We start from the raw sequence: 19,577 nt of genomic DNA, 5'->3' as shown, positions 1-19,577 counted from the left end.
ACATTGAGTGAGCACTTTCTTGTGTCAGCTACTCCTTGGGCTCTATGTTAATTTGTGCGATATTTGTTTCTGCAACATACATTGGTGATTCTATTTTACATAATTATTCAGATTCCTGGATACCTATTTGCGCTTAAGTGACCTTCTGTCTTAATTGTTTTTCATCGATCGCCTCGTCTTTAATTACAGTAGGAGCAATTGGCCAGTTGCATTTGGTGCTTGGGAAATATTGCCGTCTATCTTCTTGTTGTTACTTGATTTGGTTCTTCATACAGCTACGGGTTTTGTGACTAAAATTAGCGCAGTGGTTTTGAGGAATATGATCAAGAATTTATATTCTCTGTTTCTTGTACTGGAGTAGTTATCAGTAACACTGTTGTGTATGTCACTTGCTAATCGCTAATATCTTCCTTTTTTCCTCCCTGACACATGCATGAAGTCCTGATCAATACGTTAAATTATTTCTAAGGTAAGGTATCATCTCTTCTATGCGGACTCTTTCATGAATTTTCTGTTTGAAAACGCATCTCTTACAAGCGACGTGAAACCTCTAATATATAGAAGTGTATTTCTACTAGCAAAGAAAATGCACTCCCGCCATCTATCTAAGCTGAGGTCAACACGGAAACTTGCTGAAATACTGACCGATCCGCTTCGGCGAGAACAGTAAGGCAAGAGATAGTAATAAGTTTGAACTAAGGATTAGACAGAATAAAATTGTCTAAAACAGGTGCAGTAATCTTTCTTTTCAAATTTTTTTGTAGAAAAAATGAAGATGTTCCCTTTGAACCGAAACTTCCTGGAACTACTCATAAATTGTTACACGATCGAAATTTGTACACCCTTGAAAGCTGCTAATTTATCCATTGATTAACATGTAATTTTTTTATAAGCCAAATACGATATGGTTTAACTTTCGGTACACGGGAAAATGACGTCGACCCACTGCGTCAGCACGACGCAAGGTGTACAGTCAGTAGGAGTTAAGGCTTCCACGTTCGGTGAATGGTGGAGCTGCAAGTGGTATTTCCGAGTTACTTCCCACGCGGTACTGTGTACGAGGTCATGAGCGTATAATTGATAGAGTCCAGATGAAAGACTCCTCTTGAACTCTAGAATCCATAGCTTCCGCCGTTTTATTGAGGAACTACTTGCCCTCTTTCCTCAGTGTATACTTTACGTGATACAACCTGTCACTTCCCTAGAGTTTCCATTGGTTTGTTCGTGCACGAAAATTGTGTTGTCTGTTTTGGCAGCTGGATACAACTCAATTTCACTGGACCTGATCGATTGTACAATCGAAGTTGTGAACTAAGACTACAGTCTTGTTGAGCTTTGCATCAGGATTGACCATGTCGGGGTACATATCGTGCCATCTGCATCAGTGAAGAGTCCTGTTCCCATGCTAATGATGTTGGTTGGAATTGCCTGGCCTACATTGTTTTCTTATTCCATTCAGCAAAATATGATTCGAAGAGTTTCGTATTGCACTGCAAGCGTTAACCTACAACTCGTTTGGCCTCGTAATGTTCGCCTCACGATTCCTTTTCTGAAACCCGACATTTTCCTACTTCAGTCATCACGAAATGCTATGTACGATTTTTCGCCTTGCACGGAATTTTTAGATACGTTTTTAGCGTTGCTTTGCTGTATTTCGAAATTGTGACAGCTGAAGGTTTGCTTTGGAGAGACGATGTTTTTTGTTTAGTGTCATACAGTTACTAACAGTTTTTTGTGGTGCATAACTGTGATGAAGGTTAGGTCCTGTTTTCATCCCATACAGTTCTTTTGTTAAATATGTAGTTTCTATTTATGGAATAAGCCGAAAACGGTGTGGTTTGTCGCCTTCTTTGACATATATCGCTCTATTTTACTATCTTTGTCGTGCTAGCTGAGTAAGGTTAGGCTCCTTTCAAATTTAGCATCGTTCTCATTACTGTAAATTTTGTTTCACAGAGAAGTACCACTTTTTTTGGCACTGGCATTACTAACATCGTTGCATCCCTTCTAAAAGATCTAACAGATGCAAATAGTGCTAATAAACTTGCAGGTTTAGGTTTTGACGAAAAATTTGAAAAAAGCTTTAGATTTTGATGCAATTTTTGAAAGAGTTTTGATAGAATGTGTACCACTGTAGCTCGAAATTAGTTTACTTGAAATTGTAGAGAAATGTGAAAAACAAGGGATAAACGACTGCCTGCATGAAAATCATCTCAAAAGTAGAAAGATATCTCAAACTAAAATTGACAGGAGGTGGAGGAAACGTAGATAACTGAATTATTTTCTTTAAAGGTAGAAACTCGGTAAAACAATACAACGCAATGAAGGCTGAGCAACAGGATTATAAACTGTGGCATACGGCTGACCTAAAAGGCTACATTCTTGCCTATGATTTTTACCTAGGGAGAAATGAAGCTTGGGAGAAGGAATCTGAGAAATGTGTGTTGGGAATTTTTAGGTTTTTGAAAGAAGTTTTAGGCAAAAACGGGATACGGCACTTTGATAATCTTTTTATTTACTCATTTTGCCTGTAAGGTAAACGTAGGGTAAATTTGGGTTTGTGGCATAATGGGGATAAACAGGAAAAGTTTCCCATCAGGCCTTTCACCTTCTAAGGAAATGAAAAGAGGTGAATTTCGTTATAGGACGGCATCCTGGAACTAAGATACTTTGTTGAAAGATAACTGAATGATTTGTCTGGCTTCCAGTTACCATGGATCAGGAGAAAAGTTTGTCTTCAGAAAGCGGGAGGGCGGCATTAAAATCGACATTCGGTGCTCTTCTGTGGTAAAGGGCTGCAGTTGTAATATGGCGTTTGTGTGCCAAGCAGAAAGACTTATATCTGGTTATGGGCTTGGAAGAAGATCGAAAAAGTACTTTTAATTGCTTATGAATTGTACTGTGAGCCATATAGAAAGATTCCACTTCTAGGACTAGCCAATTTCTGATAGAAAGCGCCGGCCGCGGTGGCTGAGCGGTTCTAGGGGCTTCAGTCCGGAACCGCGCGACTGCTACCGTCGCAGGTTGGCTCTGAGCACTATGGGACTCAACTGCTGAGGTCATTAGTCCCCTAGAACTTAGAACTAGTTAAACCTAACTAACCTAAGGACATCACAAACATCCATGCCCGAGGCAGGATTCGAACCTGCGACCGTAGCGGTCTTGCTGTTCCAGACTGCAGCGCCTTTAACCGCACGCCCACTTCGCCCGGTTACCGTCGCAGGTTCGACTCCTGCCTCGGGCATGGATGTGTGTGATGTCCTTAGGTTAGTTAGGTTTAAGTAGTTATAAGTTCTAGGGGACTGATGACCTCAGATGTTAAGTCCCATAGTGCTATGCAACAAAAAGAAGAAATTAGTCACAAACTATGTAAAATTAAGGAAGAAGATATTACTTTTGTCTCATTTTCAGTAAACAGAGGAATATTTGGCGTATGTATTAATAAGAAAGGTTCAATCTGAACGACACTCGAAATGTTTGTTTGTTTTGTGGAGTATTTCCCTGCAGCGATGGAAATAAAGATAGTTTTGCTGAGCTCCATTTGGTAACTGTGTAATTGCGTTCCTAATGTTCACTGATTTGTAGCCTTAGTGCACTCCAACACATATGGATTCGTTTCTTAGGAAAAGTGTTATACTGCGAACTGTTGCCGGCAGACCACTGGAGGGCCGGACGGCACTCAAACGTACCACGTTCGTAAAATGGTAAAAAAATACAATAAAAATTCTGAAAAAACTCAATAATCAGAATGAGATTTTCGCTCTGCAGCGGTGTGTGCGCTGATATGAAACTTTCTGGCAAATTAAAACTGTGTGCCGGCCCGAGACTCGAACTCGGGACCTTTGCCTAAGGCAAAGGTCCCGAGTTCGAGTCTCGGTCCGCCACACAGTTTTAATCTGCCAGGAAGTTTCCACTCAATACTGTTTTATTACTATTTAATGCTGTTTTCCATGAAATTACTACGAAATTTGTGTGTTCTTGATAGTTCAGGCAAAAAAGGTTAACTACAAAAGGTATTAAAATGCTATGTTGATCTACAGTAACATCAATTGTACGTCACAGGGAATGCACTATTTCATTTAACAGCAAGTCACTGCGTCAAATGATGTGTGTAATTACGAACAGTGACGCATGCTGACATTTGGGTGGATAGGGCACTGACCTGTACAGGGCTGTCACGCTCGTAGGTCTGACGACGCAATAAACGAGTAAGTGGCACTGCACAGTTCATCACCATCACAAGCAATTATTTCTGTTACAGCTCTCGGCTGATCAAAGAGAGCGCAATTACACTCTATGATCGACACTGCTTTCTGGCGGTGCGTGCAATGGTGGTTATTAGCAGTGTGGTGCCGTACTCCAGAAATTGCAGTAATTACCGAAATTTATTGAACGGATGCAGAAAACTACAGCAAGATGTAGCTGCTACCGACCAGGTAAGCAGATAGGAGTGTTAGTCTACGATAAGTACTTAACATTGTAAGTAGGCTGTTTATGTTTTCTCTATGTAAGTAGGCTGTTTATGTTTTCTCTATGTAAGTAGGCTGTTTAGGTTTTTTATTGGTAACGCCACCTCTGTATGACAATCACTGGCTGTGCTGTGTGCAGTCTGTGGCTGCTTTGCATTGTTGTAATACTCGCCATTGTAGTGTTAGGCAGCTGGCTGTGAACAGCGCGTAGCGTTGCACAGTTGGAGGTGAGCCGCCAGCAGTGGTGGATGTGGGGAGAGAGATGGCGGAGGTTTCTAATTTGTCATGAACTGATATATATATTATGACTTGTGATGATATTAAGGTAAATACATTGTTTGCTCTCTATTAATATCTTTCATTTGCTAACTATCCCTATCAGTAGTTAGGGCCTTCAGTAGTTTGAATCTTCTATTTAGCTGGCAGTAGTGGCGCTCGCTGTACTGCAGTAGCTTGAGCAGCGAAGATTTTTGTGAGGTAAGTGATTTGTGAAAGGTATAGTTTAATGTTTGTCAGGGCCATTCTTTAGTAGGGAATTTTGAAAGTCAGATTGCGTTGCGCTAACAAAATATTGTGTGTCAGGTTAAGCACAGTCCTGTAGAATTGTTCAAAGGGGAAGTTTCATATGTCGACCCTTAGCCTAGGATACCTCACTGGAATCTTCTGATTTTTCTTGTAGTTTGTGTATTTAGTGTAGCTTTTGTTTATTGCTAGCGCGTAATTGTAGAGAGAATCGTCTTTGTAGTTGTAGCCTTTCATTGTTGTACAGTAAAACAGTTGTGGCATGCATATAGATTTGCACCAAGTATTTCGCAGCTGTAATTAACTAGATATTATTTTCAGTGTTATGTTAATGTGTTCTCTTATTTTTGCTCTTCAAATTGTGTCTTTCTGTGTTGTCGTGTGAAATACTGTGACAATAATGGCGTGTGAAAAACGTAATACTAGGCTCCAAAGTAAACTGAGAAATGACAGTGAAGACGAAAGCAGTGTGATAGCGCCGCAGAGTAATGAATTAACAGACATTCAAAGTAGTAATTTGGTAACTGTTCATAGGGAAATGGAGCAGGCGGCAAACAATGGCGTGGACAGTGAAACAATTAGTGAAGAGGGAAGCATTATCGATCGATCGGTCGGCAACAGCTCGCCTCAGGAATCCGAAATGATAGGACACAATTTTGCAAACACTGTAGATTCAGGTTTTGCGTCCTCACCGTTTTCTCAAATGAGTCAAGACACGTTTTCCGCTTGTCAAAATGTGAATGTTGCCGGTGCAAATTCACTGCCGAAAAGCACTGAGGAACATGTTTCAGACACCAGTGCATTGTTATTACAGTTAATGCAACAAATGAGACAAAGGCTACAAAAGTTAGACACAACGCTTGAACAAAATCAGAAACAAACACAGCAACAGTTACACACAATGGAACAAAATCAGAGACAAACACAGCAGAATCTTAAAAAGTTAGACACAATGGAACAAAATCTTCAAAAGTTAGACACCACACTTGAACAAACACGTGAAGATTTAACTACTGAGTTGCATAAAATCGAATCGAAATGTCAAAAAGTCTGTAACGACGTAAAAACACAAATTTGTGAGCATTTTCAACCTATTTTTTCGCGGCATGAAAATGCATTACAGAATCACGAAGCAGCCATAAAAGAACTGCAAATTATTGTTCATGAAAATCATGAGACCTTGCAAGCTAAAATTGACTCAGTTGCATCTACCGATTCGGTTACGCAACTTGCAAAAACTCAGGAAAACTTAAAGGACACAGTAGAAAGACACATGGAGGAAATTAGTTCATTATCAGAGAAAGTAGTTGAACTTTCGGATCAGCTAAATAATTTATCTACGAAGGTAGATGATAATCTGAATGACACAAAACCGGTAGTCTTTAATAACACAGAAGAGAGCGAACAAATTAGGAAACTGAAACAAAATCTGAATCAAATTGATACGCAACACCAAAGAGAAATCCGGGAAGTACAAGATCAGCTAACACAGGTAATACAAGAATTACGTATTTCAGAGGACACTCGCGCTCCAACACGGGAAGAGGGACTTAGAAACACGGAAAAGCTGCAAAATAATAACACAGGGCATTTCGGAAGTAATGAAAGAAATTGGGAATGTGCACCGAATTTTGAGATGGAACCGCCGAAGCGACGTAACAATGACCGACATGCGACTCGCCGACATGATGATTTTGACTATAAGCTGTTCATTACTACACGTAAATTCAAAACGTTTAAGAATTCTGCCAACGACATTCATCCACAAGCATGGCTCCATCAATTCTCTCATTGTTTTCCTCCCAACTGGTCGTTGGAACACAGATTAGAATTTATGTGTGGCTACTTAGAGAATGAACCAGCTGTAAGAATGCGATCGGTAATTCACGATTGCCACAGTGAAGGAGAGTTTTACCATGCCTTCCTCTCAGCATATTGGTCTCCAGCCACACAAGACCGAGTAAAACATGGCATCATAATGATGAAATGTTTCGAACAATCTGAATTTTCCAGTCTTATGAAATATTTTGAAGACATGTTGCATAAGAATCAGTATCTTTCAAACCCATACAGCCCCTCAGAACTCATCCGCATTTGCTTAATCAAACTGCCTGAACATTTACGACATATTATTTTGGCAGGACGTTGCAAAGACGACATTGAAGCATTTCAGGGACTCTTACAAGAATTAGAAATTGACACTGACAATCGCGGAACGCGAAACCAGGAACACAGCAATTACAGGTCACATCCGTCGCAATTCCGCGATGAAAGAAGTAATAACTTTACACGACAAGGCTATTCTCACAACACAAATCGTGACCAAAACAGACACCACCCGTATGACAACCGTTGGCAGAGTAGTAATAACTACAGGGAAAGATCACCTCTCCGTGGTAATGACTATCACAGAGACAATAAGATAAACAGACAATACGGGAACCAAAATAAATACTATCAAGGGAGACAGAATAACTTTAGACGCAACGGACCAGCGCGCAGTTACGATTCAGGGAGAAATTCTCCACCATGTGACCGACAAGAAAGAAACTATGGAATCTACCGACATGACGACAGACGATATGATCGTAACGACAGACCTGAATTGCATCAGAACTGGCGGGATTCAAACAGAGCAGGGCCCTCTCGTCACGGTGAATTTGTAGAAGTTAGGTCTCCAAATCCCAATAACGACGCGCGCCAACAAAGAGACAATAGGCAATGACTCATACCGCAGGCAGCCACAAAACGCACGTATGAAACTAACGACGCAGCTGCCGTAGCTAGTAATTACGTAAAAATGGAAGACATTAGGGACATTTTACTCCAAGAACACGACGTAAAACATAACAACATTGCATATCCTGTGATTCACATTACAGTAAATGACGTAAAATTTACGGCAGTACTTGACTCTGGCAGTCCCATTTCAGTAATCAGTGAAACAGCCTTTAGCAAATGCAACAAATCGAACGATTGCCCCACACTTCCGTTACGTAAGATTAAATTACAAGGTGCAATCTTTGGAAAAAGTGTAGATGTACGCCAACAAACCAATTTAGAATTCTTTTGTCAAAGCCACAGCTTCTCTATGAACTTTCTCATTGTTCCATTATTGTCGACGGAAATTATATTGGGAGTAGACTTTTTGAATGAATACAAAGCAATCTTAAACTTTCACGATGCTGAAATAAGTTTAGAGAAAGAAGGTAAGTCAATAGCTTTGAAATTTGAAGATTGGCTCTCAAACCATGACGAGGAAATTAATCGGCTTTACCTTCTGTTAGACAACAGTTCGGACTCTTCTACGGAACTAGACACTAACAATCACTCTGCAAGTACTGACAGGGACGATATCGACGGCGCATTTGACACTAATAAGTTAATTCAGAATAAAATTCAAACAATTGAGAATTGTAATGACAATGATAGGCAAGACCTTTTTGAGATTTTACAAGCACATTCCACAGTTTTTACTCACAAAACAGGAACAATCAAGGGATTTCAATACCAATTTCGTGTTCGTGAGCATACTAAATTTTGTGTTAGACCATACGTAATTCCGGCGCATTATAGGGACCGTGTTAGAACAGAAATACAATCTATGCTTAATGAGGGCATTATTGAGCCTGCAGTAAGCTCATACAACAATCCATTACATGTTGTTGAGAAGAAAAATGGATCGATCAGGCTTGTCTTAGATTCGAGACAAATCAATACGATCATTATTCCTGAAACAGACAGGCCGCAAACGTTAGAAGAACTTCTTCAAAATTTTAATGGTGTAAAAGTGTTGTCTTCCATTGATCTCAGATCCAGCTTTTATCAGATCGAACTTCATCCAGAATGTAGAAAATACACAGCTTTCCTTTGTTTCGGCGTTTGTTATCAGTTTCGGAAACTTCCCTTTGGTTTGAACATTTCTTCGGCAGCATTCATTCGCGGGCTAAATTCCATATTACCTGAGTTCTTAAAACGTCACATCACCTTATATGTAGACGATATTCTGATAGCAGAAGCCTCATGGGAACAACACAATCGCATCCTCAACAGCGTGTTACATATTTTTGCAGAATCTGGAATTACAGTTAACTTGGAAAAGTCTGAATTCGGTAGGTCAAAGGTGAGGTTTTTGGGACATATTATTTCTTCTGAAGGCATTCAGCCGGATCCTGAAAAGTTAGAAGCAATCAGAGCCATTCCAGTGCCATCCACAAAAAGACAAGTCCGCAGTTTTCTAGGTCTCGTAAATTTTTACCGTCGTTTTCTGAATATGCAAATTCTAGCTACACCAAAACTTTGTTCTCTCACTGGAAAAAATACTATTTGGAACTGGGACGAACAAGCACAGTTGGAATTCAATTCTTTGAAAGAAGCGTTACTTCACGCGCCAATCTTAGCTCATCCAGATCTGTCACAAGATTTCTGCCTTAGCACGGATTCTTCTAAAGTCGGTCTTGGTGCCCATTTATTTCAAGAAGCCATAGAAAATGACACTACCATTCAGAAAACCATTGCTTTTGCTAGCCGAGTGCTAACAAAATCTGAAAAAAATTATTCCGTTACTGAATTAGAAGCTTTAGCTATCGTTTGGGCATTTCACAAATTCCGTTTCTTTCTTTCTGGTAAGCACGTAAAAGTATACAGTGATCATCGTGCATTACAATTTCTTATGTCTTCAAAATTAAATCATGACAGGTTAAAACGTTGGGCATTGTTTCTGCAAGAATTCCGCTTCACAATAGTCTACATTCCCGGCAAGGAGAACATTGTTGCGGACGCACTGTCACGCGCACCGGCTGGGCTTGAGAAAAGTACCACAGAAGGCAACCTCCAGAAAAATTTCAGTATTCTTTACATTCAGAAAGTCGCCTTTGAAAACTTCATCACCACATCTTTAAAGGACATTGCTCATGAACAAGATAAAGATCCGATTTGGAAGGACATCAAGAGCAAATGGCATGAAAAGACACACACACAGATTCGGCATTATTACCTGGTTAGAAACAACATACTCTTCAAACGCTGCACTGTTGATGACAAGCTATGGGTACTTTGCATTCCAGACGATTTTGTTAATAAGCTCATTTGGTACATTCATTTCAGCTACGCACATTTTGGCCCACGAAAATGTTATCATATTCTTCGAACGACTTGTTATTTTAACAATATGGAAAAAAGAATTCGAAGAGTCTTGTCTATTTGTAAACTTTGTCAAAAGGCGAAGCCATCTACTGTCTCACAACGTGCTCCGTTGTTTCCTATTATTCCTGCTAAATTAAAAGAATTTGCTGCTGTTGATCTCTTGGGACCGCTTGTCAGAACATCCAATGGATTTTCGTACGTTCTAGTCGCTGTTGAACTTACTTCAAAATTTGTTTCTTTCACTCCGTTACGTAAAGCCACTGGACGGTCTGTATCCAACGCCTTTGTTAAAAATTTCTTACGCGAAGTTGGACACGTTAGTAAAGTCATTTCAGATAACGGACCGCAATTCAGATCTGCTGTTTGGTCACGCATGCTTCGCAACCATAAAATCAAACCTGTTTTTATTTCATTGTACTCACCACATTGCAACCCGTCTGAACGGATTATGAAAGAAATCAATAAGCTTTGCAGACTTTATTGTCACAGAAAGCATCAGCATTGGGACAGATATTTACACTTATTTCAAAACGTGCTGAATGAAATGCCTCACGACTCCACTGCTTTACCACCTACTCTTGTACTGAAGAATGAAGAACCACCGAACAGAATCAGAGAGCTTGTACCTTTCCCGAATACACGTAAACTTCGACACAAAGACATAATTGATTTGGCTCTTAAAAATATAAAATCTGCAGCAGACAAAAGGAGAAAACTACACGGTAAAGCAAATGCAAAGAAATTGTATATTGGTCAGAAAGTTCTCATTAAAGCTCATTCATTGTCACATAAGAAGAAACACTTGAGTCACAAATTCTTTCTAGTTTACAATGGACCTTACAGAATCCGACGTATACCACATGATAATTGCGTTGAAGTTGAAACTCTGCGTACTAGGAAGAGTAAAGGTTTACACCACATTTCTCATGTAAAACCATTTATTGACAGATAATCTGCCTTTTAACTTTGTCTTTGCCATAAAACTTTTCGCTTCACATTACTTAAATGCTTTGTCAGACTTAAGAAACTGTTAACATACAACAATGTTTGAAGTACAATATCCAGTCTAGAACCTAGGGAACATTTTAAACAGAAATTACGAATGCATTGTTATAGTGAACAGACGACACAGTATTGTATTTGTACATTCTTGCTTGTTTGTTGCACTATTACGTAACGACTATAAGGCTCACATACTTAGAACATTTACCAGTACTGCTAATGAGATTTTAAGGCAACATTTTGGTTGACCTGAAAATGTATTCTGGATTTAAAGTACTTTCTGTGAGATACCAGATGACACAGTGTTAGTTTATGTGACAGTTACACGATTTTATCACGACGCTACTAATGAGTGACAATTTACAATGTTGCTTTTGCAGTGTTTCTGTTTTATATCCGCACAGTTTTTCTGAATTTCTTCTGGAAAGCAAAACATGTTTTAGTAGTAAGCTACAATGTGAGGCCCTTTTCTTAGCACAACAATACTTTACAGTATAGTATTTTCTTGATCACAGTAATGTGCATAATAATTATGATATCTATACACAAAGCATTTCACTTTCGTTTCTGATGGGGTAAGTACATTGACTTCTGCAGAACTTAGCTTTCGGAGGACGATAATTACGACACTTCCACAGAATTATCTTACAGCAAGACGCACATTTAGCGCTACAGGACACGCATTTGAGAGATTTTGTACTTAAAACATTTATTTTTAAAGATTTTTTAATTACAAAGAAAGTTTTCCGTGATATATTTCATTTCATTGCTGTAATCTGTAACACCTGAGGGTATAATTACATAAATCCTCAGGGGGGTACACGTTTACTTTGTGTACCATGTGTGTGGCAACCACAAGGAACCCTAGCTAATATGGTATTTGCTTATACAACTTTACACATCGGTACCATATTTCTCTAACACACAAATTACACAGCTATCTGATCATTTAACTGAGAGATAAACATTTTTTTACTACATCAGTGACACATGTTTACGCAATACACAGTTCGGTAGCTTCTCACTTATGAAACTGTATTTTGTCTGTACTTTGTAAACTGTTCGTATTTTTCGGAATCATTGTGATACTATGAGAGCTTTGAATGATGTATTTGGTATGAGATCATGATTTTTAAAGTACGTTTGAGGCAGATGACACTTTTGACATGAGCAGAGAATTTTTTTAATTATTGGAGGAAGTTACGACGATTTTAAGATTTGACTGAAGTGTTATGAGGTTATTTTTACGACGACGATGTGTATTATGCTGCTGAGGTATGTTTATGATTAATAGGCTGAGGCTATACGAGTTATTTGAATATGCTTCATATTTATAATGACGAAATATTGACGAGTGTCGATGGATACGTATATGTGTAATAAGGTAAGGAGTAATGAATAGTGGGTAGGGACTCTTGACTTGTGAAACAGGATGTTGGAAACCAAAGTGACCACCTGCACGTAATGCGTCGCGGGCACCCAGCTGTGTCAGACGCCTGGAGAAAAAGCCATTATTGCGAGCCCTTTTCAGCGGCACAGGTAGAAAAAAAAAAGAAAGGGAAGGCCATTGTCCGCGCTACTGACATCTCCTTGTTGAAAGCATACTGTGGAGCTCGTAATTTATGATATTTACTGAAATGCCTAATGAAACGATGAGAAACATTTCACAGCTATTGCCTTGTTAGTTAAGAAAAATGCCATATGGCTTGCTTAATGTATTTATTTACACATTTTGTTTAATATCAAGTTTCTAGCTGCACTGCAGCATTGGTTAAAATAAAATTTAATATATGTACTAATATAAATATTTTATGCCTACAGATCCAGTAAATAATTTTATAATCTATCCAAAACAAATGAGGGAGCACAAAAAAAAAAAAAAACATTTCCCTTCACAGGAATTGCATAAATAATTTTTTTACGATTTGGTAACTTATCTACTAGCGTAAGTTTTTGTGATGCATCACTCTAATGTTAAGATGTGACATAGGTATTAGACATGGCCATTTTAGTGTAATATTTTTTCTGCTTGCGCTATGTCATGTTTAGGTATAAGTTGCTGCTGTTTGCCAGGCATAGTGTTATTGAATTTGACTTTTGCTCATTTATGCTGCTAGCTTTGCCAATTTGCATTTTTTGCATTGCTGTTGGTGTTGATTTGTTATGTGATGCTGCATTGCCTCGTCCCTTAGTTTAGCATCTGAGCTCAGTAGATTTAAGTTAGCTTAAGAGGGGGTAGACTATATGAGAAACTGACTATGGAGAATAGGTAAAGAATGCATTGCGAAGTTATATAAAAAGGATTTGGGCCCAAATGAGTATTGTACAATCAGAAATAATTATTTTGAAAGAAATATGAACAGAATACAGAAAGCATGCTTGGATAAGATTTTTTTGGTGGATGCAAAGGTTGAAATAAGACGAAAGATCTATAGAATGAAGTTTTGGGTTGGACTGCAGTACCAAATGTTACACTGAAAACGAACCCTGTCCTTTCCTATTGGTGTTATCCCACTATGTGTGTGTGTACCCTTGTGTATTTGTTTTCTTCCTGTCTCTGTGTAGTTTCATAGAATTTTTTCTTCTTTTAATATTAAGCTACATTCACTATGATGAGGAATACTGTTATCCTCGAATATAATTGGCATTAATAATATGTTATTTACTTTGTAAAGATGTTAGACATTAATTCCGTTCTGTTTAATGCTCATGTGTGAAGTTGATGTTTTGAAAGTTATTCTGATCTTTTATGTATTTACTAATGTCATAATTCCTGGAACACTGATGTATATGTTATATCGATTCTTTTGTAAAGCCTGTAATACAATTGTTATCAATATTGTTATGTTCTTTAATGATGTATTTTGTACCTTTGTTATTGTATTCTTCTGTTATAAAATTGTAATTGTCACCAGTTCATGATATTAGTAACTTGTAAGTTCCATTTCACTGCACACATTTCTGTTGGTCATAGTATATGGACAATATGTGAGAAGTAGGGACTGATAGTGTTTGCACGTGTGTTGGTAATTCACCAAGGGACTGGATAACGGCATTGCTGGTTCTAAGGACATGTCAAACAAATTTTTTGTGAGTGGACAAGTGGTGGTTTATGGACTTGCTATATTCTCCGCAAGAATCTTCGATGGTGATTGTGCACCTGCACAGTCGCAACGGATGGCTGCTGGCCGTCTCTACAAGGACTCCAGTGGGTCTGCACCTCTGGTGGCCCACCAATACCATTATCTCTACAAGGACTACAGTGGGTCTGCATCTATGATGACCTACCAACGCCATTATTTCTACAAGGACTGCAGTGGGTCTGCACCTCTGGTGGCCCACCAATACCGTAATCTCTACCAGGACTCCAGTGGGTCTGCTCTGTGATGACCTACCAATATTCTTCCAAACTACGACTGACTCTGCTGTGGGTTTGCTCTGTTGTGGCCCATTACCTGTATGCATGTCGAGAGTCAGCACTGTCTTTCCGTTGGAAGGACAACACTACTTCTTCAAGACTGCATGGAAATCCACTACTTCTATGTGCATTTTCTTTTACTGCTTGGACTTTGAGAAAAACTCTGCATTTTTACTGTGATGAACAATGTGGACTGTCTTTATGGACTGTGAGAAATTTTGATCTTTTGACCAACATAATATTAATAAGTGTGTGCATTTTATATCTTTGTTACTGTAATTGTGAAAAATTTTTGTCAAATCTGTATTGGCCAGTGCCCAACACCATTTGTAAAAATTTTTGTGGGGAGCATGGGGGCTATGTAAGTAGGCTGTTTATGTTTTCTCTATGTAAGTAGGCTGTTTATGTTTTCTCTATGTAAGTAGGCTGTTTAGGTTTTTTATTGGTAACGCCACCTCTGTATGACAATCACTGGCTGTGCTGTGTGCAGTCTGTGGCTGCTTTGCATTGTTGTAATACTCGCCATTGTAGTGTTAGGCAGCTGGCTGTGAACAGCGCGTAGCGTTGCACAGTTGGAGGTGAGCCGCCAGCAGTGGTGGATGTGGGGAGAGAGATGGCGGAGGTTTCTAATTTGTCATGAACTGATATATATATTATGACTTGTGATGATATTAAGGTAAATACATTGTTTGCTCTCTATTAATATCTTTCATTTGCTAACTATCCCTATCAGTAGTTAGGGCCTTCAGTAGTTTGAATCTTCTATTTAGCTGGCAGTAGTGGCGCTCGCTGTACTGCAGTAGCTTGAGCAGCGAAGATTTTTGTGAGGTAAGTGATTTGTGAAAGGTATAGTTTAATGTTTGTCAGGGCCATTCTTTAGTAGGGAATTTTGAAAGTCAGATTGCGTTGCGCTAACAAAATATTGTGTGTCAGGTTAAGCACAGTCCTGTAGAATTGTTCAAAGGGGAAGTTTCAACATAACAGGAGCAACAAAGACTGTGATTAATATATTTATCTCACCTCCTTTGAATTCATCCTCATTCCTCACGTGTATTTCACATTCCCCGTTTTATCCACCACGTTATCAGGTGGTCGCTTAGTACGTAGTTCTGCATCTACATCTTCATGACTACTCTGCAATCTCGCTTAAGTGTTTCGTAGAGGGTTTATAGAACCACTTTCAGACTATTTTGTCCACTGTTCCACTCTCGAATGGCACATAGGAAAAATGAACATCTTAATCTTTCTGTAAGAACTCTGGTTTCTCTTATTTTTTTACGATGGTTATTTCTCATTGTGTAGGTGGCAGTCAACAAGATATTTTCGCATTTGGAGGAGAAAGTTGGTGACTGAAATTTCGGGAAGATCTAGCCGAAACAGAAAACGCCTTTGCCTTTATGATTGCCATCCCAATTCCCTTATCATACCCGTGACGCTCTCTTCCTTACTTGCCGACATTACGAAACGAGCTCTCTTTCTTTGAACTATTTCGATGTTCTCCGTCACTCCTATCTGGTTAGTACGCCATATCTCACAGAAGTATTGCAGAAGAGGATGGAGAAGCGTAGTGTTAATGTATCTGTGGCTTTAGTGTACCTTCTAAGTGTCTTGCCTGGTAAAGAGAGTCTTTGGTTCACTGTTTTTTTATTTCATGGCTCCAATTTAAGTTGCACATAATTATAATCCCTAGGTACTTAGCTGAATCGAAAACCTGTAAATTTCTGATACTAGAAATTTAATGCAGTTTTTTGTTAGTACTCATTTGAGGGACCTCATACTTTTTATCGATTATGGTCAGTTGCGGATTTCGCACAGAGCAGACATCTCGCCTGAACTCCCCTTGCTAGCATTTTTGACAGGCAGTGAGTCCGTTAGCGCAAATGTGGAGCGATGGGTTGCTGAGAGGATCAAGCCACGAAACGGTAATGGTGTAGTATGCATCGACTTTTTGTCTTCTAATCGTCTATGTTCTCTGTAATAGGAATAAGGAAGACGGAGAATCGAAGCAGCCGCACACATCTACGGTGTACCAACCTAAGTGTTATTATGAGACTCAAGGAACTCATTGTCCTGAGTATTGTAGATTAAATGTAGTCTGACATAAAATTTTTTGAATGTAAATGTGTTGTATGCTATTATAAAAAATTAAGGAAAAAACGTAATAGATACCACTGTTCTCAAGAAACCAGCGTCATAAAATAATTAATTGAGATGTGGCAAATCTATATACACACTAACTGATCAAAAGTATCCGGACACCCCCAAAAACATACGTTTTTCATATTAGGTGCATTGTGCTGCCATCTACCCCCAGGTACTCCGTTTCAGCGGCATCAGTAGTCATTAGACATGAGAGATTAGAATGCGGCGCTCCGCGGAACTCACGGACTTCGGACGTGGTCAGGTGATTAGGTGTCAGTTGTGTCATACGTCTGAACGTTATATTTCCAGCCTTCTAAACATCCCAAGGTCCGTTGTGATAGTGAAGTGGAAACGTGAAGGGACACGTACAGCACAAAAGCGTACAGGCCGGCCTCGTCCGTTGATTCAGAGAGTCCACCGACAGTTGAAGAGGGTCGTAATATGTAATAGGCAGACATCTATCCAGACTATCACACAGGAATTCCAAACTTCATCAGGATCCACTGCAGGTACTATGACAGATAGGCAGGAGGTGAGAAAACTTGGATTTCATGGTCAAGCGGCTGTCCGTAAGCCACACATCACGCCGATAAATACCAAACAACGCCTCGCTTGGTGTAAGGAGCGTAAACATTGGACGATTGGAAAAATAGTTCAAATGGCTCTAAGCACTATGGGACTTACCATCTGAGGTCATCATTCCCCTAGAATTAGAACTGCTTAAACCTAGCTAACCTAAGGACATCACACACTTTCATGCCCGAGGCAGGATTCGAACCTGCGATCGCAGCAGCCGCGTGGTTCCGGACTGAAGCGGCCGGCGGACGATTGAACAGTGGAAAAATGTTGTGTGGAGTGACGAATCACGGTAAACAATGTGGCAATCCGATGGCAGGGTGTGGGCGAACGTCATCTGCCAGCGTGTGTAGTGCCAACAGTAAAATTCGGAGGCGGTGGTGTTACGATGTGGTCGTGTTTTTCATGGAGGGGTTTTACACGCCTTGTTGTTTTGCGTAGCACTATGACAGCACAGACCTAAAGTAATGTTTTGAGCAGCTTCTTGCTTCCCACTTGTAATGGATCTGGGAGATGTTATTTTTTTACCGTATTTGTCGATACCGAATTGTAAATGTTTTCTTATATTTTTGTCAGAATTTATTATAATTTGTCTTATTATATGTTAATTTACTTCTGTTTTTGAGAGTAAAAGCATATTGATTACTATTAGAAAATGTATCGAAGAATAGCAAAGAGACTGATTACAAGTGGAAACTTGTGAATAGTGTAAAATATCTTTGACGTTGGAGTCGTCTTTGACTATAGTCAGTCGGCAGCTAACTCTTGGTGTGTGTTGACGGAAGAACAATGTGAAGGTCGCAGTCATAAATAATTTTGAATTATGTTACTATTATTTTTGTATTAACTAAAAAGAAGAAACTACATTTGAAGAAACTGTATTTGAAACACCAAAATGAGAGAAACACGTTGAACCACGTCATTTCTGCAGCTGACATAGATGCATTGTGGAATCATACTTAGACAACTGAAGCCAAGACTAATATCGCCTTGCAAACGTCTAACGGAAAAGGTACTGTCACGAAATATGGCAAATTTAAGTAAATAAAAAATAGTGACCATATTTTCAACTTGTGTCTTAGCCGGGATCCCATATTTCAACTGGGGACTGTAGCCGGGATATTGTGTTCACGAGATCTTCAAGAGTGCTACGAGGAAGAAAATTTTTGTGTGTTAATACCAGTTTCTTCAGAATGTGTGTTACAGTGTTTGTGTTCATCGGGAAGTAAAAGTTTTGGAGAAGAAATGTTTCGGCAAAAAATATAGTTTTCGACAGAAGAAAATACTTCAAGAATTTTGGTCAACAATCACATGGATGGAAAACGTGGTTTTGCAACAGTAGAAGAGTGTTCCAGATAAGTCACGAAACCCTCGTATTTTGTTAAAACAATATTTTTATCTTGTTTTGTATTGTTGTGTATAAATTTTTGTTCTTCACAATGACTTATGAGATTTTAGAGAGTATTGTGCCTAAAGTAGAAAGTAGTAATTTAATAGACTTCGAACATCAGGACAGGTCAAATGAAACAGAAAGAACCGATCAATTTGATTTAAAAAGTTTTCTTGTAAATTTCACGAAAGAAATTAATCAATCAGTTGACGACAATAAGACTTACTGGGATAAAAAAATGATAACATTTTGTTGCAAGTCCAAGCAGTCAATACCCATGTGGGTGAGCTTTCGAACAGAGTTGGCAGTGTTGAGGAAAAAATTGAATATGTGGAAGCAAAAGTAAATGAAATTGATGTTAAATTGAGTGGTGAAATTAATACTGTAAAAAATGAGTTACTGGTAGATAGGGAAAGAAATTTAATTGATTTTAATGAGATAAAAGGGGAAATTAAAAATTTGGATGAGAATACAAAAGTTTTAGTAAAAAATGTAGAACAAAAAACTAACAATCGTTTGGTTACTCTAGAAGAAAAAGTAGAATGTAATGATTTAGAAAACAAAAAAAATCTGTCAAAGAACTTAGCGAAAAAATTGAAAGTTTTGACATTGAATTTCAAAGCAAAAATCACAATGTCAACACATGCAATCTTGTATCTAATATTCAAATGAAGCTCTTTTCGGTAGATGGACCCTTACATCCCATTGATTTTATGTAGTATTGTAAGGATTGTTTTTTACCTCACTCACCAGATGAAATAAAAATTAAATTTGTGAAAAAATTCTTGGAAGGGGAAGCTTTGACTTGGGCAAACCAGATTGTAACTTTGGGGATGACCTTTTCAGAATTTGAATCAAAATTTCTGGAAAAATTTTGGGATGATCTTAAACAAACTAGAATCAAAAGTGAATT

The sequence above is a fragment of the Schistocerca serialis genome, chromosome 4 (genome assembly GCF_023864345.2).
Source record: "Schistocerca serialis cubense isolate TAMUIC-IGC-003099 chromosome 4, iqSchSeri2.2, whole genome shotgun sequence".
Taxonomy (NCBI): Eukaryota; Metazoa; Arthropoda; class Insecta; order Orthoptera; family Acrididae; genus Schistocerca; species Schistocerca serialis.
The sequence above is the reverse complement of the archived record's forward strand: the minus strand, read 5'-3'. Positions refer to the sequence as shown.